At 38.3% G+C, this 26,474-nt stretch overlaps 1 protein-coding gene across 1 annotated transcript in view; it reads left to right on the forward strand.

The window, feature by feature from the left end:
• Positions 1 to 26,474, forward strand: part of LOC122803163 (short transient receptor potential channel 2-like) — a 1,104,815-nt gene that overhangs the window by 619,856 nt on the left and 458,485 nt on the right. The gene's annotated exons all lie outside the window — the stretch shown is intronic.

The raw sequence follows: 26,474 nt of genomic DNA on the forward strand, positions 1-26,474 counted from the left end.
TATAAAACAGTAATCAGGTATGTGACCTCTTTTAGTACGAGAACTCCTTCTATTAAACAAATTGTATCTAAGAATTGGTTAATTTTAATGGCCTCTAATGAGTTGAAAGTAATATTAGGTAATAGACCTTTTTTGCCTATATTCGCCAATATTCGCTAACTTGTTTTACTGAATTGGGAGCAAAAGATGGTACTAAAAAGTAACTTTTCTGGATTTATAAGACAATATATGAGATTTTTGGATGATATTTTTATCTTGTGGGAAGGCCCAAAAGAAAAAATAGGAGAATGTGTGCAATATTTGAATGAGAGTATGAATTTTTTAAGATTTACACATGTATACAACACTAAGAAAATTAACTATTTGGATATTTCCTTAGAAATAGAGCCTACTGGATTGAAATAAAAAATTCACCGGAAATCTTCTTTTAGTAATTCATATCTTCAATATAATAGTAACCACCCAGTGAAACAAAAAAAACAGTATAGTTAAGGGTCAGCTTATAAGAGTAGCAAGAATTACCTCAAAAAAGGAAGATCTTGAGACTGAATTACAAGTGGTGGCAGACATGTTTATGGAGAGAGGTTACCCAAAAAAATTAGTTAGGGATTACGCTGAAGGTGTTAAAAAAGAGTGGGGAAAGAAGTATATTCCATTATTGGGTAACAAAGAAGGTATAAAAGAAAAAAGTTCTGCCACTGAGATTCAAGGTAATCAAAATAATAACAATAAAAATTATGAAAGAGCTATGATTTTACCTTTTGGAAAACAAGTTAATGATGTGAAGAAAATCATGACAAAAAATTGGTCAATCTTGAAGAACAACCCAAAATTGTGGAAAATAGGAGGGGATACTCCAAATTGTGTCTATAAATTAGGGTTAAACTTGAAAAAGAACTTTTAAATGATGAGAGTGAACACTGTGGGTGGTGGTACTGGAAGATGTGGTAATTGCTCTCAGTGTAAATTTATATGTCAGGATAAGAACGTAATGTTGAACAATAGTTTAAAGACAATAGTGAGACCAGAAAAAGGCAATTGCCAAACCATGGGCATTGTCTATTTGGCATTGTGTAAATCCTGTCCCAGCTTTTATGTGGGAAAAACAGAGAGAAGGCTGAGGGACAGGGTTTACGAACATGGCTATGACATTAAAGGACAAAATACTAACAATGCATTGTTTAAACATATAAGTGAATCGCAATCCTGTAAGGAATTTAAGTTCTGCATTTTGGAAAAAGTTCTTAAAGATCCAAGAGGTGGAAATTATAGGAATTATATTGAAGAAAGAGAAACCAGGTGGCAGATTAAATTGCAGGCATGTATACCACCTGGATTGAATGAAATTATTTCCATCAAACCTCTATTTCATAAAAAATCTGAACATTCTAAGTGAATTAATAACAGATTTTGTCTAATTTTGTCTGTTGGGATTTTTTTTAAAAAGATTTTTAAAGACACTTATTGTATTTATAAAGTGTTTTATGACAGTGTTTTAAGGAACATAAAAGTTGGGAATAAGCAATTTGCAATAGAATAGGTAGGGATAGAATTAACATACTGTTTATGGATTTTAACTATTATTGCTTTTTTAAGTTCTGTTTTTTTAAAAAAATTGTAATAATTAGTAAGTAAATTGATCAATTAATCTATTAGCTTGACTATTTAAGGGGGATAGTAGTAGTAGAGACAGATTCTGATGAAATCCCTTCTGGGGATGAAAGCGCTCAATCAGCTGTACTGAGAGAATTGTGTGTAAGAAATAAAGGAACTGTTTGGTGTTTCCAGGCTTTACAGTGGTTTTTCTTGGATATTAGGTAATAGACCTTTTTTTGCCTATAGAAATATGAGAACTCTCAAGAGCTCATTGTGCTATAAAGACTTTCCTACTAGTAATAATACATCCCTATTTGGTAGTCCTGGCACACGTAAATGTTACAATTGTTCATGTTGCGAGGACATTATTGATGATGAGACGGGTACATTTGAACATCCGGTAAATAGGATGATGTTTAGGTTTAACGTAACAGCAACCTGTGTAACGACGCATGTGGTATACCTGGCTACTTGTGTAGCCTGCGAGTCTTTCTACATAGGCAAAACTACACGTAAGCTTAAGGAAAGGATTACAGAACACAAATCTGAAATTAGGAGATGTATGGATAGGAATGTCCTATATAGACATATATTGGAGTGTGGACAGCAACATTCCTTTAAGTTTAGGGCTATAGATTCTGTTCAGCCCTCCCCCAGAGGTGGGGATGTAAATAATAGTTTGGAAATCAAAGAATATGGGTGGATTTTGAGATTGGCCAGTGATTCTGCACCTGGCTTAAATAGTATGGTTAGCCTTAAACCAGTTTTGGTTAAGCTTAGTAGGTCTAGATTATGATATATAAATATGTTCTTCAGCTTTTAACTATACATATGTCATTGATATACATACTTGTATTTAGTATGTTCTATATGTTTCACATATGTTTTTTATATATTTTATTTTTTATACATTCTATATTTGTTTTATATTGATGTATTTAAATATTTAGGTCATATGATCTTTTGGCTGCTGGTCATATGACCTGTTTGGACCTATATATAAAGAGTAAGAACCATTGTATTTTAGTATTGATGAAGGATTGCATCAGAAAGCTCTGCTGTTTGCATTAAAGTGTTTTTTTCCTACTGAGTTTTTCGTTTAGTGAATTTGGAAGTTGGCACTTGTTTTTTGGTTATCTGTCTCCCCCCAGGCTACCAGACCCACATTCTTGTCTCCTAGCCTGACTGTGTGTAACTGCATAAGCACATGGTACTACCTCATCCAAATCCTTCCCTATCAGGACATCTGCAAGATGGTAGTTTGGTACCCCTGTTATCTCAAGACAACCTACTATTGGAATTTTGTCTTTCCCACTTACTGGCTCCCTCACCTTTTGTTCCCCATCTTGCCTCTGTGGACACCTATGTGCTGCATGGCCCCACTGGTTGCATTCAAAACATTTAACCCTAGCTCCTGGACATGTACCTGGACTAGTGGCTTCCCCTGCTACTGGCAGATTCTGTTGGGGCAGTCTGTGCTGCCCACCATGGGTTGCTTTAGACCCATGAGCAATACTGGGGGTCCCTTTCTGGTGCAAGGCTGCCCTGCTTGCCAGGTATAGGTCTCCCTTCTTCCCCAACTCATCTGAAGTAGCACATTGTCTGTCAGCTAACCAGATACTCATGTCCTCAGGCAAAGTGCTAAGGGCTTGTTCCTTCACCAGAAGGTCTGCCAGCCCTTCAAAAATGGTGACCTGACATCCACTCACCCACCTATGGAAATAAGTACTCAGTTCAGCAACATATTCACACACACTTTCATCTGCCTTGCATCTATGCTCACAAAACCTTTTCCTTTACATTTCAGGTGTTAGCTTAAACAATTCTAACAAATGCTTTTTAACAGCAGTATAATCAAAACATGCAACGTCAGAGATTTTTGATAAAAACAGTTACAGCTTTACCATGAAGTAAGGGGGTCAGGAACCATACCCAGAGCCTTTGGTCAACACCATACTGTTTGCATACCCTCTCAAACATATGAATGAAACTATCAAAATTATCCCCCTCTTTAAACTGCGGAAGAAATTTACTGACCTGTTGTGCTTCTGGGGTTAGGTTACTCCCTTCCCCATTACCTCCATGACTCTGGTGAAGAGTCAGCATCTCCTTCTCAGGCTGCCTCTGCCTCTATTTTTCCTCAGCTTCCAGGTGTAGCAGTTTCTCATTCTCCACAGCCTCTAGATGCCTCAGTCTCTCAGTTGCTTTTATTTTCACATGCATGGCCTCCAACTCAAGTCTCTCTAGCTCCAGATGGATTTTTAAGTCCTCTGCAGAAAGGTTGAGCTGTCCATTCTCTGAGGGTATTATATCCCACCACTGCCAAACAATTAATATGTGACCCCCGTGCCCTGGCCCAGCAATCAAGAAGCCTCAATCCCACCACTGCCACCAATTAATATGTAATGTGGATATCCCACCACTGCCAAACAATTAATATGTGATGCCCGTGCCCTGGACCAGAAGTCAAGGAGCCTCAATCCTCACCACTAACATCAGTGAGGGGCATCTCATAGAGGAGGAAAGGATAACAAATGCACACAGTAAAATGCAATTTCCCTTAAGAGCACACAGGGATCACAGTCAGTCTGGGGCTGGTCACTCTCTTGATCTCCAGGTCCCCAATAAGACTCCCCGCTGGCACAGCTATAGGGTCCAGATCTCAGCCAGCTGGGCAAGCTAAGACCTCCAGCACCCTCTTTGTCCAACCAGTGCCTGTGTCCCTGCCCAAGTAGCTGACACACACACACTTTGAGATAAGAGTTTTATAAAACCACACAGACATTCCTGGGGAAGGCTAGCACAGGTTCTCCAGCTGTACCCCTTTTACCCAGACTATACAGTAGAAATCACTGCCACCACCCAGCTAATATTTATCAGCTACTCAAAGGCTCTTAAAATGGTGTCCAATTATTACTGTGCAATATTATTATCCAATTGGTAGTTTCGCCCAGGGCTAAAGCTATAGTGCTAGTCAAGAGTTCAGAAATCACATTGAAATACTTAAAATAATTCAGTAGTACAGTTCTGACATCATAGAAAAACACTTGGTATAATCTTTCTAGTTTCTAGCTATTTCTAAGAGAAAACACAAGTCTAAGATAAACTTACTTATAGAAACTGGCAGAGTGCTGATGAGTTGGATAGGGAAGACAAAAATGCTTAAAGCTCTCTGATTCTCTCTGTTTTTAAAATCACATTCCTGGTTCCCATTACATCATTCTTCACACTTTCCTGGGTTCCCAGGCTAACAAAAACTACGTTTACATTCTTAACATCTCCTTTTGTTATCATGCAGCTGGTCAGGAAGCAGAGCAATAAAAATACATTTGCATGTTTAAATCTAGCAATTTAATGCTTGGTTAAAAACAATAGAAAGAATGTCTTCATCTAGACAGGCCGGAACCAACTTTAGATCAAAGTGTCACAACATGTTTTACGTGGCCAGCAGAGAGCACTGTTGTTTCATTTTTTTCAGTTCCACATCTAACAGCAGTTTTTTCCATTTAAGACAACAAGCCTGTGTCTTACATTAATATTTACAAATGCTAGAATTATCTATAAAATTCTATCTGGCTAGGCTGGCAGCCTTCAAACTATGACCCAACTTAATCCACCTCCTCTCCTATAATACTATTGCAGCAACCTTTTCTCCTACCTCTCTGCCTCTGCTTCTAATAAAGTCTGCTAATAGTCAGTAGTTCCTACAGCTTCTACAGCTGCAGTCTTGGAAATTAGCTCTTTCCCTGGGCCAATCTTCTGTTTATATATTTGTTATAGTTTCATAGGTAGGTACTAGGCTATTGGCCCTAGGGCCTATATAAGCCTAGCCAAAAAGGTACCCTGGCTTTCGCCACACAAGAAAATTATTTTCCTATGCCCGTGTCGAGCAGAGCCACAGAAGTGATCCCTGGGGTGAATTTCCCATTTCCCATCCAGTCATCAAGATTTTTCTTGGAGAGTGCTAATGAGGAGCTCTGTTTGACATAGGTAGTCTGTTCCAGAGTATGGGAAGTCTCTGGGACAGGAATCTATCCCCCCAGTATGTTCTGTTTATTGTGGTGACAAGGTTTAGGTCCCTACAGTGTGTAGCTTGGAGAGATTGGGATTTCTTTAAGTGGAGCATGTCCAACAGCTCTGGGTTTGACATACCTTTGTATGTTAGGCAGAAATCGCCTCTGAGTAGGTGATATGCAACGGACTAAAGCTGGAGTTTTTTTGAGATGTTCTGCATAGGGCATCTGTTTGAGGCCAGTAATCCTCTTTGTGAGGTATTTCTGTGGCCTCTCCAGTTGTTGTAGATGTCTTTTGAGGTACATACCAAAAGGGGCACTGTACTCTATAATGGGTCTAATGAGTGATGAGTAGAGGGGAACAATGACCTCTTTTTTCTGGATGAGAATGTTACTTTTTGTTTTACAAACTTATCTATATTTTTTGCATTCTGCTTACGATTGTATGAAACTTCATACTATATTATATTTAATGAGCATTTTCTAGCATGTTGTTTCAACATACATCGCATACATACTGTAATTATTCTAATTTTAGTTACAACTCTGTCATATGATTACTTTTCTTACTTGTACTTTTTGGAGCAGTTCTCCTCAGGCCTCCGCTGAAAATGGGCTGCTGCCCGGTCGGAGTAACCCAGTCAACAAATGTCAAATAAATAAATAAAATATATAGGAGTTTCTCTTTGTTGTTCACAGTAGAATTCACCTGGTTAACCATATAAAATCTTACTCAGAAAGAACAGTTTTGTAACAAAACACTACAGATTATCCTTAATTAGTCAGTAGATTTCTGACATATTTTTATAATATTTTATGTCTTAAGAAAATCACAAGCAGATCACATCTTGAAATATTTCTTAACTGTAAGTGTACTGATAGTGTTAAACTGCTGATGTTGTTAATAACGTAAGTATGTATCATTTCATTAATATAATGTCAGTATAGGTTTCTGGTTTAATTGGATTTCCTTTATATTACACGTAACATATACAAATGATAAATCCCATGGGAAATAGGCAAGAGATGTACAGTTTCTTTCCTGTAATTAGTGCACTGAATGGGAAAGTGTAAATGTAAAGGGAAAGCTGTACTGTGCCATCAAAAGCAACGAGGCTCTGCGGCTTCATACATAGTGTTGTGCACAGATGGATTCAAAATATTGATATGCTCCAAAAGAAAATGTGTATGTTTGCAAATACATGCCAGTGTGTGGCATTAAATAATGAATATGACAAGGTGGCTAAGGTACCTGTTTACCTACCTTTATATCTGTCAGTCTAGCTGTGTGTGTGTGTGTGTGTGTGTGTGTGTGTGTGTGTGTGTGTGTGTAAACGGATCTACAGGAAGGCAATCTGCAAAGAAAAACTGTGAGCATTTTTTAAATTCAGAAGGTAGAAAATATAGCCAATGTTTGCTATAGAAAAGACTATATAAGCCAAGCATATATATAAAAGTAAGAGAAGCAGCCTAGAGGTCTAGCTATGGCTAGTAATATACCAAAGGGCAACACAACTGTTGTTAAGTCAAACTAAAGGCCAGAAACACCTTGAAAGATGAAAACATTTGCACATAGGATTCCTGTGCACACCAGGCTTGTTGTGGAGTGGCCACTAAATGACAAAAGGAAAATAAACGCATAGTGAAGATAAAATCATTACCACCTAGGTCTGTACGCAGCAGGCTTGTTGTGGAAATGAGGGGTCTTAGTAGGCTTTGAAACATTTTAGTTCGCTATCGGAGCCTAAGCAGCATAGAGTCATAACAAGAAGACAATATCAAACAAATCTAATAGATTTCAGAAAACAGCACTTTATTTGTTCACTGCTTATATAACTTACAAAACAAATGCAAGCAGGCAATAATAAATATATGCACCCTGCAATTTCAGTAGAATGCTGTTTCAGACTGTTTATCACCACATAGTACTTTGGTCATGACACACAGCCTTGAAGACTAAAATACAGATTCAATGCAAAAGGTTGTTAGACATGACTGAGGTACCAAATGAAGATGAATAAAGCTTTCAAAAGAAGATTCTGCTGGAATTTGCAGTGTACATATGTTAACTAGGTTTACTATTGAAATGTCGATCCTTACATGGGCGACTCGACTTGCACGAAGTCGAAAATGCGATTGTCGGCACACCGAATCCCACATGTGCGAACGGCAAAACCTCGCCCCTGTCTAACCCATGGTAGCATGGGTGTGGAGGTGTTGTGCGGCCGGTAATGTCGAACGTCGAATGGGTTTCGCTAGCGAACAGTTTTCGCACTTTCGGTTCACGCAAAAGCGTCAATGGGGTGGCCGTTCGAACACAGTGCATTCGCATATTCAATAGTAAACCTATTAACTATGTTCTGTCTATGCTTGGTTTATAAATCTTATATGGTTATTTACTGGTTTGCTGAATAACCAAGGCAGTAGCACATAATGTGAAAAATGGAGGCCATGGATTGCTTACAGTTTAATGATTCATTTGACATGATACCACACAAATAGTAAATCTAATTTTGTATAAATTTTTGGTCTGGTACCCCTTAGTGATGTCAGGGTTTGCTCGCCACCACTTTTCCAGTTTAATCGCTTACCGGGAAGGAGGATAAATGCATGCGGCTGTCACACTGCATGCATTTCCACTGCCCTTTATCTTTTCTCTCTCATGTCTTGGGATGGTTGCATTTGGTGTGCAGTGCAGGGCATTACAGTCAGCATATGCTTTCCCATGCTGAGCTCCGCATGGTATTGTGCAGCATATTTCCAAAAATGTGCTTTTTCTACACAAGGCTAATACCCTCAGTCCTGCAGCACAAACACACAATCTTCACCTAAGGGTAGACAGCTGGCCTCCCGCTATTCAGCATCATAAGCAAGATATCTATTTGTTCTACATGTTGTTGTTTGAACCCAGGCTGTGCTTCATTGATGGAGATTCCTTCTGTGAAACCAGCCTACTTGTTATGAAAAAAATGTATGGCAGTATGGGGAAAACAATGTCTAGACAAGAGGGTACAGTTACAGTAAGTGGAGTATCACAGATGACTACTTGGGATCAATCATTTTAATGTCAGTTAAGTAACCTTTTAGAATGTCTAAAAGAAACATTTTTGCTGATATCCATGGTGGTGCAGCTGTAGCGTTGTTGCCTCACAGCAAGAGATTCTCCCATTCGATTCTTGGCTGGAGTGCCTTTGTGTGGAGTCTACATGTCCTCCCCGTGGTTGTGTGGGTGTTCGAAAGACCTGTGTAAATGGGCGTGCCTTCGTTGAAGGTTGAACGTCGAGCCGGCACCTCGACGTTCATGAAAATCTACTGCCAATCATTAGCGGACTGGAGTTCTGCTGTGGCGACCCCTAACCGGGAAAAGCCGAAAGACAACAACAACAAAGCTGTGGTACAATGATACAAAAGTAGATGAAGAATGAAGGAGTTGTCTGAAACATGGCATATTAAATATAATTTAGAATACTGCATATAGGAAACAGAAATCCATCAGAAGAGAGTACTACTGTTGTCTGTGGGGTGGGTGGGAGTAGATAAAATGTATCAGCAACAAAAGAATAAGAGAGTCTTTTTTTTAAAGAAATCCGAGTACTTGTATCAGATGGTCTAAAGGTAACCAAGCCATATGAGAAAGCAGAAAGGAAACATTGTGGCATGCTTAAATAAAAAGAAAGAACCATGAAAGTATATTCTGAAAAAAATTAATATTCCTTACAATGAAGCAAAATTCAATGAAAGTATTCAATGAAATTACCTTTCACCGATATGCTACATCCATAAATCACCACACCCGTTGATAAAGTAAAACGGTTTCCTTTTCCATTTGGCTAAACCAAAAAAAAAAAAGGAGAATGATGATTTGCAGATGTAATTTTTCTGTATAGTGGTACGATCAGGAGAAACACTTATGTCTTCTTCTAACCCCATTTAAGGTACTACACACCATTTCCCTAACAGTACCACTAAAGAAGACACATAAGGACATTCAGGCAGATATGAGCGTGTATACACACACACACACACACACACACACACACACACACACACACACACACACACACACACACACACACTTTACAAATCAAAGCGTTGGCATTAGTACCTAAATCCCACTTACTTTACATATAATGTTCAACACTTTTGGCAATTAATACTCTTTCTAGTCCAACCATTCAATAAAATCTGACAGCAATGCAGCAAAAAATTTGTTGACAAACAATAAGTTTGGTTAAACAATTTTTACTCATTTATATATATATATATATATATATATATATATATATATATATATATATATATATATACACACACACACACACGCACACACACACATACATATATATCTATATATACACACATATATATATATATATATATATATATATATATATATATATATATACACACATGCACACATATATATATATATCTATATCTTAAAGGTTCAGAGCTTCAAGGGAGGTTACTAGGCTAATGGCCCCAGGGCCTTTACAAGCCTAGCCATGTTATACCCATGTACCAGAGCGAGTCTATGATCAGCACCAGCTTCCCCTGTCCAAGAAGGACATAGATGCCACCCCTGGCATGAATTTACGGTCTCCCATCCAATTGTCTAGGTTGCAATTGAATAGGGCTATTGAGGAGCTCTGCTTCATGTGAATTGGGAGTTTATTCCAGAGGAGCGATAATCTCTGGAAGATATATCTGTTTCTCCAGCATGTTCTATTAATGTTGCAGGCTAGGTTGACATCCCTGTAGGGAGTGACTCTTGTCCCATTTGATTTGTGGATATGCAGCATTTCCATTAGGCAAGGTTAGGGACTGTTCTGTGGGCCAGGCACAAGTCACCTTTCAGTAACCTGTAGGATACAAAGTACAATGACATGGCTTTCAGTCTTTCAAAGTAGGTTATGTTTTGGAGACCCTTTATTTTCTTGGTGAGAAGCCTCTGTGGTCTATCCAGCTACTGCAGGTGTCTGGTGAGGTATATGCAAAAGGCAGCATTGCACTCTATTAATTGTCTGATGAGGGTCGAGTACAGAGGAGTTATAACATCCTTAGTCTTGGAGGTGATGCCCTTACTTATCAGATGCGCAACATAGAAGGCCTTTCCTTACCACTGTGGACACATGCGGATTGAAGTTTAGATTGCTATCAACTTGTGTTCCCAAATACTGCACCACTGGGTTTGAGCTTAAGGGGGTGCTGTTAATACTGTAATTCGCAGGGACTTCCTCTTTGCTAAAGGGAATGAAAATGCACTTTTTTTGCATTTAGTTTTAGTCCATGGCTTTGGCGCCAATCATTTGTCTGTGTTAGCCACTTCTGTAATATGTTAATTTCATTTGGAGACTGAATGATTGCACCCAGTTTGCAATCATCAGTGAATTTGGTAAGTCAAAGGCCATCTACTTTTACCTGGACTTCTAAGAAATAGATTCCAAACAGCAGAGAACCCAGCACAGACCCTTGTGGTAGACCACTGGTAACTGGTCTACTGGTAGAGGTAGAATCCCCAACTTTGACAGTATGTTTTCTGTGATGAGCCAGTTGGTTAACCATCTAGTGATGTACTGGTTAATCCCTAGCTGGGAGAGTTTCTTCATGATACCTGAGTGGGTGATTGTGTCAAAAGACTTGGCTAAGTCAAGATAGTCAGTATGTACTGTTTTGCCTTCATCCAGGGCTTTGGTAATATTCTCAAAGAAATTCACCAGGTTCAATAAGCATGATCTACGCTTAACGAAACTGGGTTGTGTCAAGAGTTTGAAGGTCACCTATGTCCTTGTTGATATGGACCATGATGATTCTTTCCATGCCCTTGCAGATAAGGCTGGTTAGGCTTATGGGTCTATAGTTTCTAGGGTAGGTTGTTGGACCATGTTTGTGCAAGGGGATTACTGTCACTGATCTCCACTCTGCTGGAACAAAGCCAGCGCTCAGGCTGATGTTAAAGACATTGCCAAATGGTTACACTAGGTCTTGTTTTAGATTGTTTAGTAAGCAGCCTGAGCCCTGAATGTCATTTGGTCCCATAGAGGCTGTGTTTTTGGCCTTGGAGAGCACAGCTATGACCTGCTCTTTGGGGACACTAGGTAGAGAACTGGTGTCAGGTAAACTTTGGGGTATGGCTGGTGGGGACAGGGGGCTGAGGTTTGTACCAAATCTGTCACCTAGCAGGTTGGCAGTTTCCTCAGGTTCGGTATGAAGGGTAGTGTCCTTTATAAGTTTGGCACATAATTTGGCATTTCCTTTTACATTTTGGACATAGATAAATAATACTTTATGATTATCTTTAGTTAGGGATGCTAATTTAGCTTCATAACTAGCTTTAGAGGACTTTACAAGATATCTGATTTGCTTGTTCAAGCTGTGGAAGGTATTCCTCTTCTGCTAAGTAACTTCCCTCGTGTTCTCAGACATCAGTTTCTTCTTTTTGAAATATAACCTATTTATACTTGAGGTCCACCAGGGTGGCCTGTTTTTTTGGGAGGACCTGGTTTTGATTTATTCAGGTATATCTGAGACAATACAGTTGTTTAGGTGGTTATACAGGGCATTTTTGTAGTACTTTTCTGCATAGGAGTCATTGTTGGCTATGTTAGCAAGGGGTTTGAAACTTTTTACATCATCGCCTAGTAGGCTGTAGTTTGCTTTATCGAAATTTTTCAGTTTTGTTGCTCTTGTGGGGGTGTCAGGTCTGTTCATTACTTCAAATGAGACAGATTTATGGTCTGACCTTACCAGGGAGGGGAATGCACAAGGGGTAGTGCAGTGACCTCCCATGTTGGTAAGTACTAAGTCTAGGACATTTCAGCCCCTTGTGGGAGTGCAAACTAGCTGTTTCAAGGCATTTATATTGACAAAGTCCTGGAATCTCAGGGATAGCAAGTTTGTGCTCGTGTATGTTGCCCATTTGATGGAAGGTAACTGAAATCACCCTATATGTCGCCCAATCGATGGAAGCATAGCTGAAATCACCAAAGACTAACATATTTGGCTGTATAGTGAGTGACTCTAGTAAGTCTAGGTTGGCGGTGTGCTTCTCTTGATTCATGGTAGGGGACCTGTAGCTAGCAAGGATGCAGTAGGGTGTTTTACCTATAGTTATTTGGACCTAGAGTAGGTCAAGAGGGTCATACTGTTTTACCAGTCTTGAGGTGAATTTTGTTTTAATGAAGATGGATACACCTCCAGCTTTGGTTCTTTCAGACTCGTTTTGGGGTCTGAATGTGTGGAAGGCATTGTAGCCTTGCATGGCCTGGGTGCTGTCTGTGGCCTTGAGCCATGTCTCAGTGATTGCACAGATGTCAGCATCTTCCAATATGGGTTCCCTGCAGAAGGTTGAGTTGTGTTTGGTCGACAGCTGTTTAGTAGCAGCTTGTTGACAGGTTTTCCCAGGGTTGGCTAATATGCCTTTACCCAGTGTCTGTGTGATCTCAAAGCTAGTAGATATAATTAGCAGTGTGTGCAGGAGGGCTTGCCCCCTTTAAAAAAACAATGTTTTTATTTGTTTTATTAAGTTTAAATTTTGCATGCGCCAAGGTTGTTTCTTGGTGCATGTGTCCTGGTATGTTGATGAAAGTGTTCTCGATGTGTTGGCTTTAACATTTTGTCAGTCAGTGTTAGCTGTCTTCAACCTTTGGTACTACTTCCAGAAAAACACACAGACACACACACACACATATATATATATATATGTATCATATGTAAAATGTATAGTTGTATAGTTATGGCACTCTCTTGAGCACAGCAACATAGCCAGGCTTGAAGTTCATGCAAAACCAAAAGTTTAAGGTCTGAAGGTCATATACAGACAGGGCTAAATTAACTTCATGTATAGTCTTGAGAAAAATATTTTGAGTTCAAATGTGCACAGCCTTTTAAAGAAGACACATGTAAGAACAATAGAATGGAATATGACGATGGAAGGTGGGCAAATCAGGGGCATTATGAGAAAGTATTATTTCATAGAACAGGTAATGGATGATTGGAATAGATTTCCAAAAGAAAGACCAGAATCTAAAACAGTGAGTGAATCACGAATGAATATGAAAGGCATAAACCATACTTCAGATTACTTTAGGAGGCAGGTAATGTGTTAGCTAAGTGGGGATGAATCTTTTCCAATAGGTAAATGACAGAACAGTGGGATAGTGTCCTTATCTGCCATCATAATCTATTTATTTCTGTATTAGAGGTTGGAATGTTTGCCATATATTGTGCCAAATACGAATATCCTTTGGGTGAACTAGTAGAAGGTTTTGTAATTATTAGCTCCCATTTTGAATATCTCTTTGTTTTTTTCCAAACAGGACAGTAAATTGTGGAACCCACTGTTACTACAAATGCCATTTTTTAGACAAAAGTGTAATAACAGTATATCTCACTTTATTGTACTTCTTAAACTACTATATCCACTTCTAATTAGAACAACCAAATTACTATTCCATCCCAACTTCTCTGTTAACACTCAAACGTGTTCATCTCCTCTAGTACCTCACTTTATTGTATTTCTTAAATGACTCCTGCCTATCTTATACACCACTCTTCTCTCTGTAAAGTCTCATTTCAAGGCTTGTAAAGTTAATGCTTGTGAATCACTTTTTATTATACAGGCTATTAGACTATGCATTCACTGAAACTGCATTATAAAATTGTCTTTGTAAATATTGATTACAATAAATATGATACCTTGGAGTTTTCTGTCTGGGCCACTGCTGAAAAAGGCACATGTGACCAGTCAGACTTTCCCAGTAAACAAATGTCAATAACTATAGAAATAAATATGTGTAGTAAAATGCAGCATCTTTTAAATATCTCTCAAGGTTTCATTTTTTTTCTGCAGTAACTTGTACCCTTATACATCTTATTATCTTTCCCAAATCTGGCATTTAATTTCTACTTTCACATTTTGAAGCTCTAATATACTTTTTTTGAAGGTCATATATTTTTTCTCCTAATCACAGATATTAATTTTTTCTGCACAGAAAAAAACAAGTATCTAGAAGATATTCATAAAATAGTGCCACTAGATTGCTGTCAATTATTATTTCTCAGAACATTTGTACTTTACTGAACAAATAATTAATTTGCAGAAAAAAATTATAACTCCAAAATATCTCACATAAAAAGGGACAAACAATGAACTGATGAGTGGTACAGTGAAGTGCAGTGGTTGTGGAGCTAATTAGTTTTGTGAGACTTTGAAGAGGATTTGGGATTTGCTTTATTAACTGATGCCTTTCTGGGTCTATCATCTCTGGGAAGAATTGGCCAGGATTTGGGTGACCACCTTTTCACTTTCCTGACCACAAAGGCCTGTACTACCATTGTTTTCAATCTGTGGCAGTCACGGGTGTATTCAAAATTAGCAGATTGGGAGCTTCACCACCTTGAAGCAAGGACTGATTCTGGTTTAGGGAATGGCTACTTCAGTAACTTTATCTGTTGCCACCATGCTTAACTTAACTAGACCTCTTTACCAGGATCACGTATGAAGAAAAGTGGAAGAGATTCTCTATCTGGTCTGAAAAGCTTGATATTTCTCTGAAAATTGTCTCTCTGGAAGATTTTATCTGTGACAGTTATGTGATTTGCATTTCAGTCATTAAGTCAGTAATGTACTTGTGATAAGAATTTCGCATTCCATGTAGCTAAACCTTAACTCAGCAATTGGTAATTTAGCAATTACTGAAGGACTCTGCCATTTTAGGTCTCCTTTTAAGGGCCTTTCTTTCTCCTAGGTCCTTAGTTTCCTGAGTAATATGTTGACACACATATCCTTTGTGCATTTTAGTTAGTGGACATAATAAGCATGTCATGGAAGATCTTTCTACTGGTGGCCATAACTTCAACAGATCAGATTTTAAAGTTGCAGGCTGTGATTTTAATTTGAACTTTTACAATGATTTTGGGAGGAGGTCTTAGAAGTAGCCCTTTTTTCTTCTTAATGTAGTACACTATATCATCATAGGTTCATGGGTACTTGCTAGGCAATTGATCCATGAGGATCTTTGGAAGCCAATCCTGCATTCCATGAAGTTTTTAGCTCATGCAATTTAAGTACAAATATCCTAGAGCTAAACCTGGGGTGAATTTGCAGTTTTCCATCTATTTACCCAGATAACATTTAAATAGAGTGAGGGAAGTACTTTGCTTAACATGGAGAGGAAGACAATTCCAAGGAACTGGTATTCTCTGTGATATTTATGTACCCTTCCAACATGCTCTTTTTATTTTTCAGAAAAGATTAAGATCTCCTGAGTAGGTGTTTATTCCACCATTTGACTAGAGAATGTGTACAGCAGATTAGAGAGGATAGGGTCATTTGAAGCTCTGTATGTGAGGCAGAGAATATTCTTCAGTAACTTGTAGGATACTGAGAAGAATGACAAGGTTTTGAGATGGAAAATGTAGTTTTTATGATTTAGGGCCTTGATTTTCTTGGTGAGAAAATGTTGTGGTTGTTTAAGTTGTGTTAAGTGTTTGGGCAGGTACATACCAAAGGAGGACATTATACTCAATGATAGCCTAATAAGTGCCGAGTGCACTGGAATGATAAAATCTCTGTACCTGGACAGCGTAGCCTAATTAATATGCAGCAACATGAAAAAGGACCTTCTTTTAATAGTGAATACATAGTGATTGAAGGACAGACTGTTGTCCACATAGGTTTTCAGGTCTCTAACTCCTGACTCAATTTTTGGGGATGTGTTGTGAATGTGACAGCTACTATGGATGTCATGCTTGCCCAAGGAAGGAGACTATTATATATTTTTTTTACATTTAATTTTAGTTCATGGTTATCCTCTTGAAGGATCTTGGCAACCTGTGGAGAGTTTATGATGACACCAAGTTTACAGTCATCTGCAGACTTGGTCAACCACAAGCCCTTTACATTAGCTTTGACCACCAACAAGTAAATGCCAAAGAGGATTGGTCCAGAAATTGAACCCTAGGGTCCACCACTATTGGCAGGTCTTTTGGAGGAAGTAAAGCTGACTACCCTAATTTCCTGGGTTTTATTTGTGAGCTAATTTGCTGTCCAATGAGTTACATAAGGATTAACATCTAGTTGGGACAGTTTATCAACACTATCTGAATATGGAATGGTGTGAAATACAGTAACCATTTGAAATGAAGGGCCCTGCTTGAGTGAGTCCTGAAACATGGAGACTGAATGGCTGAGTTGCATATACTAAGTCTGAGATGCCATTATTGGAATATTCTCTTTGAGATATGGTGAGATCAGTGTTGGTATATATTCGTTCAGGAGGGGTGTGTGTGTGTAACAAATGTTTTAAGGAGAAGAGCAATGCTTGAGATTCGCTCTTCTGTTGGTATTTGGCCTTTTTTTCAGTACTCAGCATTTTGATTGCAGACATTTCAATAGGGAGCCATCCAACACCTTTGTGAGATAGAAATATGTGGTTTGCACTGACTTTCCCTTATCTATTGCTTCTGTAACTTTCTTTAAGAAGTAGACCAGATTAAGCAGACAGGATCTACCCATGACAAAACCAAACTGTCCTGAGTCAAGAGTTTGTTAGCTTACCTATATCCTTATTTGTTAATTTCATAATGACCCTTTGCATACCCTTACAGATGAGGTTGGTCAATCTTTTGGGTATATAATTGTCCAGGTCCATTGATGCCCCATCTTTTGCTGCTCCCCATTTGTCCAGGACAAAACCTGTTTGGAGACAGATACTGACTAACCTCAAGAGATGGTTTGACGGGTCCTGTTTCATGCGGGCCAGAAGGCAGCCAGATATGTTATCCGTCCTCATAGAAGCAGTGTTCTTGACCTTGGAAAATGGTTTCGGGACTTGTTCTTGAGAGATTCAGAAAAGGGGGTATAGATGCAGGTATGTTATCTGTAAAAGTAGGGGAAGAGATGGGGGGTGATGTTAGAGCTAAATTCATCTGTTTGTAGACTGGGTATTTCCTCAGGGTCTGAGTATGTGATATCATTTGCTATTAGCTCCTTGCAGTGCAAGGCATTGTTTCTGATGTCTCTAACATATTTAATGAAAACTTTATGCTTGTCTTTTGCCTGGGTAGCTACTTTTACCTCGTATCTAACTCTGGTTGATTTGATCAGGGATTGAAGATCCTTGTTAAGTTTAGTAAGAGCATTTGTGACATCTTGATACTTACATATATTGCTGTGTGCAATACTTCTTTTTCTTTTATTGTAGAGCCTGTTTATATTTGGATTCAGCATAGGGGTTTATTTTTAAATTTGGCATTGTACTCACTTCAGAGGGGACACATGCATAGAATTTGGCATTGAAAGTTTCTGCATATGTAATAAGGACCTTCAGGTTGTAGGGGGATATTGAATTTAACCAGATCATTACTCAGGTTTTGTAGATTCGCATAATCTCTAAATACCAAGGTATTTGCGGATGCTTCTGGCTTTAGTCTTATGGTGAATTAACTGATTTATGATCAATATGATGTAGGAAGGAGTTACATACACAACTGGTGTGGAATAGAGCTGAACATATTTGTAAGAACCAAGTTCAGGATTTTCTCTCCTCTAGTTGGGGTGCAGACTGACTGGTTCAGAGTCTTTGCATTTATTTATGTTTTTCTGGGTGTACCAAAAAAGGTAGAGCGTGTCACCTAACCCACCCTAACCCACATGTCCACACAATTGCACACTTACCTGACCTGCGCCCTAACCCTAACTCACCTAACCCACCATAACCCACACTTCCACACAATCGCACACTTACTTGAACCCGACCCGTAACTTTCCACCAGAGAGCTGAAATTACCGAAGCAAAAGAAACGGACAACCAAATTATTTCCCTAGGAAATAATTTGGTTTCCTGTTACTTCGATAGTTACAGCGTTCGCTGAAAACGGTTCGATATTAGAACACCCGACATTTCAAATGTTCGGTGTTCTAATATAGACCCATATTATTTAATATTGTTGTAATGTATTACTTTTCTGTGTGACACTCGGTTCAAATGGGGTTAAAACTGGGGGGCACATTTCCCTTACTAATATGTAGGGATGCTGACATGAGGAGAAAACACATTAAAGCAACATTGTCTTAACCCCTTCAACATAGCAAGTCAGTTAGTAATACAGATTCTAGAAATGGAAAACAGATTACAAGAAAATTAGTGCTAAATGGAAAGACAAAGGTGTACATGCATGGATAAGAAAAAAGTGCTCAAGATAAAAGAATAATGGAATTTATTAAGTACTGGTTCCCAAATTCTTGGTGAAAGCTACCCAAGTTAGTGAAATTCAGGAAAGAACAGATTATTGATACTGTGACAGTAATCAGAACATGTTCTACATGGAACCATGACTAGGATGTAAACCTGACAGTCTCAGCTGTCCAGATTTTTGCCTCATATTTTTTGTCTGTTTCTCATAACATTTGTGGTTTTCTGGCAAATCACTGAGCATTTACGTCACTAAATAATGACATACATTTGAGTTTAAGACTTTAAGTCCAACAGAAAATGAACACTGATGCAAATCCTGTTATTCTAGCAACTTTCTGAGTTTATAGAGATCAATATTTAAAATGTGTTCCTATTTTGGGTCTTTTCCCCACCATTACTTTAGGTTTTGTCAAGATTTCTTATACTAAGAGGTTTTGCGGTATGAACAGACTACCACACAAGGGAAGGATGTAAAATAGGAGATCATTGCATTACAAAATGTGAATAAACAAGGACAACAGGAGGCATTATAGTTATACTAAACAGTGAAATGACAGTGTACTCTGCAGAGGAGTTGTATATTGACCCACCTCTTTGTGAGGAGAGAAAAGATAAAATGATATATAATGTCCTTAGAGTAGCAGAAAGGGAGTTATTGATTAGCAAACATTAATGTGCTCAGTCTTAAGTGGTACACTTTGAGTGCAGCATATCAAACAACAAGATCGTTCTTGATGCCCAATGGGCAGGCCTCAGATAATTAGTACTACAAGATCAAGAAAGAATCATTTTTCACCTGATGTTTTCAAACAGGAAGGGAAAGAGGGTCTGAGAACTGGAAGTTGGCAGCTGTTTGCAAATTAGTGATCAGCAAATTAAGGTTCTGAGCAAAACATATCTTAGCCATGTGACATGTCCATGGCATTTTCTGACTTACATGATCTGAAAGTAATGGGAATGGAAAATGTTTTCGTAATATATGACAAATTTGTGAAAAAAGCTAGTAGTAACTCAGGCTGGAAAGCATAGGGGAATCATAATGCTATGCTGCACAGGTCAAGCTAGCAAAATTATGGCAAAGCAGTACCATGATATTTAGTCAAGCAGCCTGGATATGGGACAGTAACTATGTAGTCCTGGGCATGTCAAGCTCGCACTCTTATGCAGAGAAGTATTATAATAGTTAACAGGTAGGCGGTGAATACATCTTAATAAGCCAAGTTGCTAGGACTCGATGTAGCAGTGGCATTATTTTAGGCAGATCTTGGTGTTAGCATTAGGGAGAGTAGCATGATCCCGACTAAATTAATAGGGCAGGATTAAAGACAGCAGTATGACAGTATGAAGCAATTTAAAATGGCAAGGTGATGCAGGAGAAGCACTGTAATACTTAAATGAAGCTGCTATGGATCTGTCACAGCAGCAGCATAATGCTAGTTATGTCAGGATGACAGGATTAGGGAGTAAGTGTAATACTTCCAAGTTTGTAGGACGCGGCATGATAATACCATGCCGACAAAATTTAGGGACAGGAGTATAGCGAAATTACATGGATAGGATTATGTGGAACAATGGGACATATTCAGGTCTTAAGAAAGGTGTCTTAATACTTCACAGATGAGAATGGCAAGGTGAGAGAAATCAGTCACATGAACTACACTTCTAATCCATAGTGGGAGTATTATTGTAATACTAAAACCAGTCACATTAGCTATACTCATTATCCATAATGGGAGTATTATCATAATACTAAACAGGTCTATCTGGTAAAACAATGCCATAGCTCTACACTGCTCAGTCAGGCAGGGATGGGACAAAAATAGCATATGATTAAACTGGTCAGGATAAGACAGGCAGGATTATGGCAAACAATAGCATAATATTAAATAGCTCAGGCTGGCAGAGTTATGTACAACAGTAGTATAACAATCCTTATGGAAGTATAACATGATCAGTGAGTGCTGCTGTAACATAACAGTAATCATTCTGGTACTTCCTGCTCGAGTTCCTTCTCCCATTCTGATAACACACATGACATACACTGCACACCTGTGCCAACAGCAGTCTCTGATGTGCCATCAGCTCCCAAATGGCAGTAGGCTGTCATTCTGACACTGCCCTTCATCACATAAGTGGGGAGGGGGTGGTTGGGTGGATTGATGAATAGGTGGTCCATTGAAGCAGTACTGATCCTTCTCAGGGGATACACTAAATTATTATCTTCTAATCTGCTTTTGAAATCCACATCATTACTAATACCAGGTTTTCCTCACATAAAGTGAGCAGTAGCTATATTTTTTTAACTCTGGTCCTATGCTGTTATTTAGCCTGAAGCATTACAACTAATCAATATTATCAGTCTAAAATAAAATGACATAGACATTCCTGACATTTATTCAAAAGTTTATTAGGACAGTGATGGTTGAGCAGCTGTAAAACAAATATTTCAAGCAAGTTTTCAGGTTTCTGTCTTTTCAACATTAAAATAGTTTGGTTAAAAAATACATTCTCTGCATCTCTAAACTACACTCCCATGTTCTAAAGGTAACTGCAAAATGAAGTAGGTTATGATCTGCAGAGGGTGATGAAGCTGCTGAAAGCTAGTGGAAAATAAAAGATGGAAAACATGTTTAATTTGTTACTGTAACTGCCTCTGAAGAGTTTAATTGGCTTGGTAATTTTCTAATTAATAAGCTTGTTCTGCTGCTCTGAGCTCAGCAGGGGAATTATCCAGGGGAAAGGGGGAGGGTCAGGTGTGTTATGGCAAGGTTGCTGCTTCATTTACCTGGTCAAGAAGCTTGTACTAAGCCTCCTCCCTTGTGCTATTGAAAAAAAAAATACACAGACACATACTGAATGGGAAACATTAGCAACATCTTACTTACTGAACAAGTTCCAAGCAGAGTAATTTTTTAATGCCTTATTTTCCAATATGAATCACTCTGATATGGATAGAAGACACCATAGGGGAGGCTCTTCTCCTTGACTGTTCCAGAGCTCTGAAACAAAACAGAGTTGGGAATATATGTATATGGACAGAGTTCACTCACACACAGGGAATTTCTGACTGGAAAGCTTGAGAAAAGAACAATTTGTGTGGCTTTTGCTGTTAGTGATTTGAAAAGAAAAGGATTACTTGTTTACTTTTTTCCCCTTCATCTGATTCATAATTTTGAAGTAATAATCATGGAGCATATAAGTGTGAGTATCGTCAGATTTGCTTAGATTCAAAATAGATTTTTGAATTGCTTATTTTAGTGCTATTCACATGTAATGCTAGTTAAAGTTAACATGGCCTCTTCTCTAGAGCAGAATCATTTTAGAAACATAGAAGTTGAAGTAAGAAAACAATGAACACTTAATTTAGACCACTTACTGTCGTGCCTGTCTAACCTGTAGTCCCTACTGTTTTAGCATGGAACATGTACGGAATAAGTACTCCTACCTGCCTTAAAGGATATGTGAAACTGTATTATTGTATGTTTTGCTTAGTTCACATTGTTATCCCTTCTGCTGTATTTCTTTCTGATATTACAGTCTGTTTTGTATTTGAACTGTTATTGAACTGTAGAAAACAGTGGTATGCTGGTGGTTATTTTGCCAAAATGATGGCTGTGCTAGATAAAAACTCTTAATTATGCCATTCTGATAATAGATCAATAGTCTCAATGGCTGAAATAATAAGACCATATTTTACAGCAAAAGATAATTAAACAGGCCATAACAATTAGTTTCATCTTTCTGTGCTGGGATTTTTCCAATGTCATTAACCACAAGCTTTGACAGCAAGACTCACCTGGTATCACATTTACCTCCAGGTTAGCATATTGTGGGTTTTAGATGCATGTTCAGATGTGTTTGAAGTAGGATGCTTGAGTGATACACAAAGAACATGTACAATTGTGCTGTTTTATCCTTCAGATGTGGTGCTAAACAAATTATTCTCTGCTAGCCAGAGAAAATTACCTTGTGGAATTATAATCTAAAAACATTATTTTTGCAAACAACAGGGAATTTTTTGGTGCTCTGGTCTGTCCTGATCCATAACCAGACTGGTCAACTATCCAAGGGTGTATTTGTAAATTGTTATGTAAAGTAGCCACCGGTTGAACTGTTTTTTTTTTTACTTCATAACCTTATTACATGCCAAGACTTATGAAAGATATATATCTATAACCTCTAAAATGATTGAACTCCTGCTCATTAAAATATCACTTTTAGCTATATTTCAGTTCATTTTCACATAACTATTACACAAAAAGTCACGTATTGTTGTTTGCACTAAGTGACTGTAAAAGTCTTTTTCAGAAAGCTATGTATGGAATTGTCTTTATTTACTAGATGGTATAAGAAAAATATTGTGGCATATAATTCAGACTATCTCTCCACATAGTTTTTACAGAGCTTTTTCTTGGCCCCCGGTCTGTTTTCTTTGTAAGCAGGAGCTTGACATGATACTCCTTTTGATTTTGGATTCTTTATATTTCTTCACACTGATTTATATATAATGGAGCAGAAGTGTCACATCTACAAAGTATTTGCTTCATTTTGTTTTCTTAAACATAGTCACTGGAGCAAAACTTGTACTACACTATAATTCTGATTCAGTGCTGTGCCAGTCGCATTGGTTCATAATGAAATAATCACAGTCATACCTAGTTTTAGCTGTAGGGAGGTTGTTGTATTGCCTTATATGAATGATAATTTTATATCTTAAACCAAGTTCCTTTATTCAGTTGGAGGTTTTTATATTTTGTGCACGTAATCTGAAGCAACAATATTTTAGTGGTAAGGTATTGTACCTGCATGTAATGTGTATGATGTATGATGTGTAGCTGGTCTCTCACCTCACCCTTTACATATTATTAAGGCCAGGTCCCAGGTGGATGTGAACCAAGAGTCGTTATGCTGGATAAAAGGAATAAATAAGTGAGATAATAAAAGTTTTTTTTTTCTGCTATATCTTTTTTGTCTCCATGCTTTCTGGCAGTCATGCCTTCCTCAGTATGTCTTAAGCCCATTCATTCTCCCCTATCCAAAGGACAGGGACAACATCCAACAAGAGGGGCCATTATCCATGGTGCTATGCAGATGGTTTGTGCTCTCACTGGCATCCCAGCAAAGAGGGTGTTTCTGTTAAGGCCCTAATGCCATCCTTGATGGCTGAAATGAGCACCCATATCACCACAGGGTGTTCTATATCCCGCAAGTGAGTGTTTAAGTGAGTGTGTGTGTGTGTGTGTGTGTGTGTGTGTGTGTGTGTGTGTGTGTGTGTGTGTGTGTGTGTGTGAACGTATGTGTGTGCACATTTGTGTGTCTGCATATATGTATGCATGTGTATACATGCACATGCATGTGAATGCATGTGTGTGCGCTTCCAGCCACAGAAATTAATAGTTGCCAAACCAACATCCCAGGTCCTTGACATTTATCCATTCAAGCTTCCTCTTAAATGGCAGCAAAGCAACTGGTCAAATGGAACCACCATTCTTTTTCTGCAGAATGGATGAGCCAGCTGCTTCTGCACATGAGCTGCTATTCAAATTCAGGTCATATGGGGCTGTACTCTGGGCATTATCCCTGTATGTTACAGTATGAAGACCCATGAGTGATGTGTCTGGACTTTATGAGGTGATATCCTTTGTTTGTCACAGCCTCTCTGGACTGAAAGTGAATCATTGTTGTGAAGTGTTTCCCACACTTCTATAATATTTTAGCTCTTTTGTATGTAGAGAAGTTGAAGATGGGCCAGAGATAGCATAGATTCAGATGTTATGGTAAATCTCAGCATAAGATATAGTTAAGTAAGATATATGTCTATTCCATGGACAGGAAGAACAGCAAAGCATAAAGTGGCCTCTGTAATCCATGTTTCATATATCATTCATGAGTGAAGCAACTCATCTGGGGAGACATGTTCAGAAAGGCACTAGACAGCTGGCTCTGAGGCCATGAAAGGCCTTTCATTGTGATAATGGCTGTTGATCAGCATGTGACCTTTAGAACAGACATAGTTACTGATGCACTGAATATAACATGGTTTTCAGAACTATTAGTTGATGCAGACAGCAACCAGTAGTCTTTACTTACAGTCTTCAAAGATAAGCTTGATATTTCAGGCCCTGAAACAGGTCAGATATAAATGATTTCAGGATGGATGACCTTGCTACTGTAGTGTCTTTTGTAGTGCTCTAATGTGTTTGTTATGTTTTTTTTTTGCTGACTTGATGAGTGCTTCTTCCAGCTGACCAGCAGTTGATGGTAAGAATAACATCAGACAAAGTTGTGGTTTTGGCTGAATACTAGATTCAGGCCCTCCCACTCCAGCAACACAGCTGCTGCTGCATAGTCCACAGGTTCTAGGCTGTACTGTATGCTGGTTGTAAAAACTATGAAGATGACAAAGTTACCCTCATAACATGTAATTGGAGAGGTGAGTTACATACATGAGGACTGGAAGAGGGCAGATATAATTCCCCGTCATAAGACTGGTAATAATGCAGAGGCAGGAAGTCAAAATATGCAAACAAAATCATGATGTCACTGATGGAGCTTTTTGAGATTTTATAGACTGATGGAGTAAAGGATCAAAACTTCATGGATTCTCAGTGATATAGTCAAGTCAGGCAAATGTATCTTTTTTTTGAGTAGGTAATCAAAGTAGCAGACCAGACGGAAGGGGTGGGTGGAGTGGAATATGATTTACCCAGACCCTAGAATGGCATTTTCCACATAAAAGTGGAGTAAAAATGGGCCTTGAAGTTGGTCTTAGAGCAGCAACACCAATAAAGACTAAGCTGGACAAGTAAACAGAAAGGAGAATAGTGACCAGAGTGACCAGATTCATTGTGAAGCTTTGAAGGACACTGATTACATTCCACAGGGTTCCGTAGTATCAGCTGCATCTTTTGTTAATAACTGATGTTGAAGTGGGTCTTTATGGAGAACTAGTATTTCTTGTTGGAAATAACATAACAGTTTCTCAACAGGGCTAGTGCATAGTGAAAATGTATGAGAAAAAACTGCATCAAAATCATCTGAATTTTTGGAAAGTTAGCAGCAGAGGCGAGCCCTTCCCCTGTACACCCTGGGAGGTGGTGGTCTGTGTATCCCACCACATCACTACTTAAATATTTTAATCCCAAGGCAATAGTATTCTATATGCATTATTTAAGACTACTCAAATGCTTTAAATGAATTTCCTAAATCAATAGGTAACCTCCATACTATCTTTACTAGGAAGGTTTAAATATTTCTAACTGAAACTTGACAAAGAAATTCCTATCTAATATGTCGTACTTTTGTCAGAGTTGCTCAAATGTCTGAAATTTCATGTTATTCTCCTATCTAATATGTGACTCTATATTCTTCTGTAATGAATATTATGCATGGAAGCCTCTTGCTTATTTTATATTTTTTAATACTGTATATTTTCAAAAATTATGTAACCTCTATTGCCATGAATGTAACTCCTTGTGGAACTTTTCTCCCTCGGCCTCCACTGAAAATGGGTTGCTCTGACCCAGTGGGCTCTCCTGGTCAACAAATTCAAATAGATAAATAATAAATAAATCCTTAGATTAAAGGGCAACTTCAATTTTTTTTCCAGCAAAGCCCAATATCCCCTTTGCCCAGCCTCAGAATGACAATATATATGTCGGAATAC

This window comes from Protopterus annectens, chromosome 5.part1, assembly GCF_019279795.1.
Source record: "Protopterus annectens isolate FY-2018-M chromosome 5.part1, PAN1.0, whole genome shotgun sequence".
Taxonomy (NCBI): Eukaryota; Metazoa; Chordata; order Ceratodontiformes; family Protopteridae; genus Protopterus; species Protopterus annectens.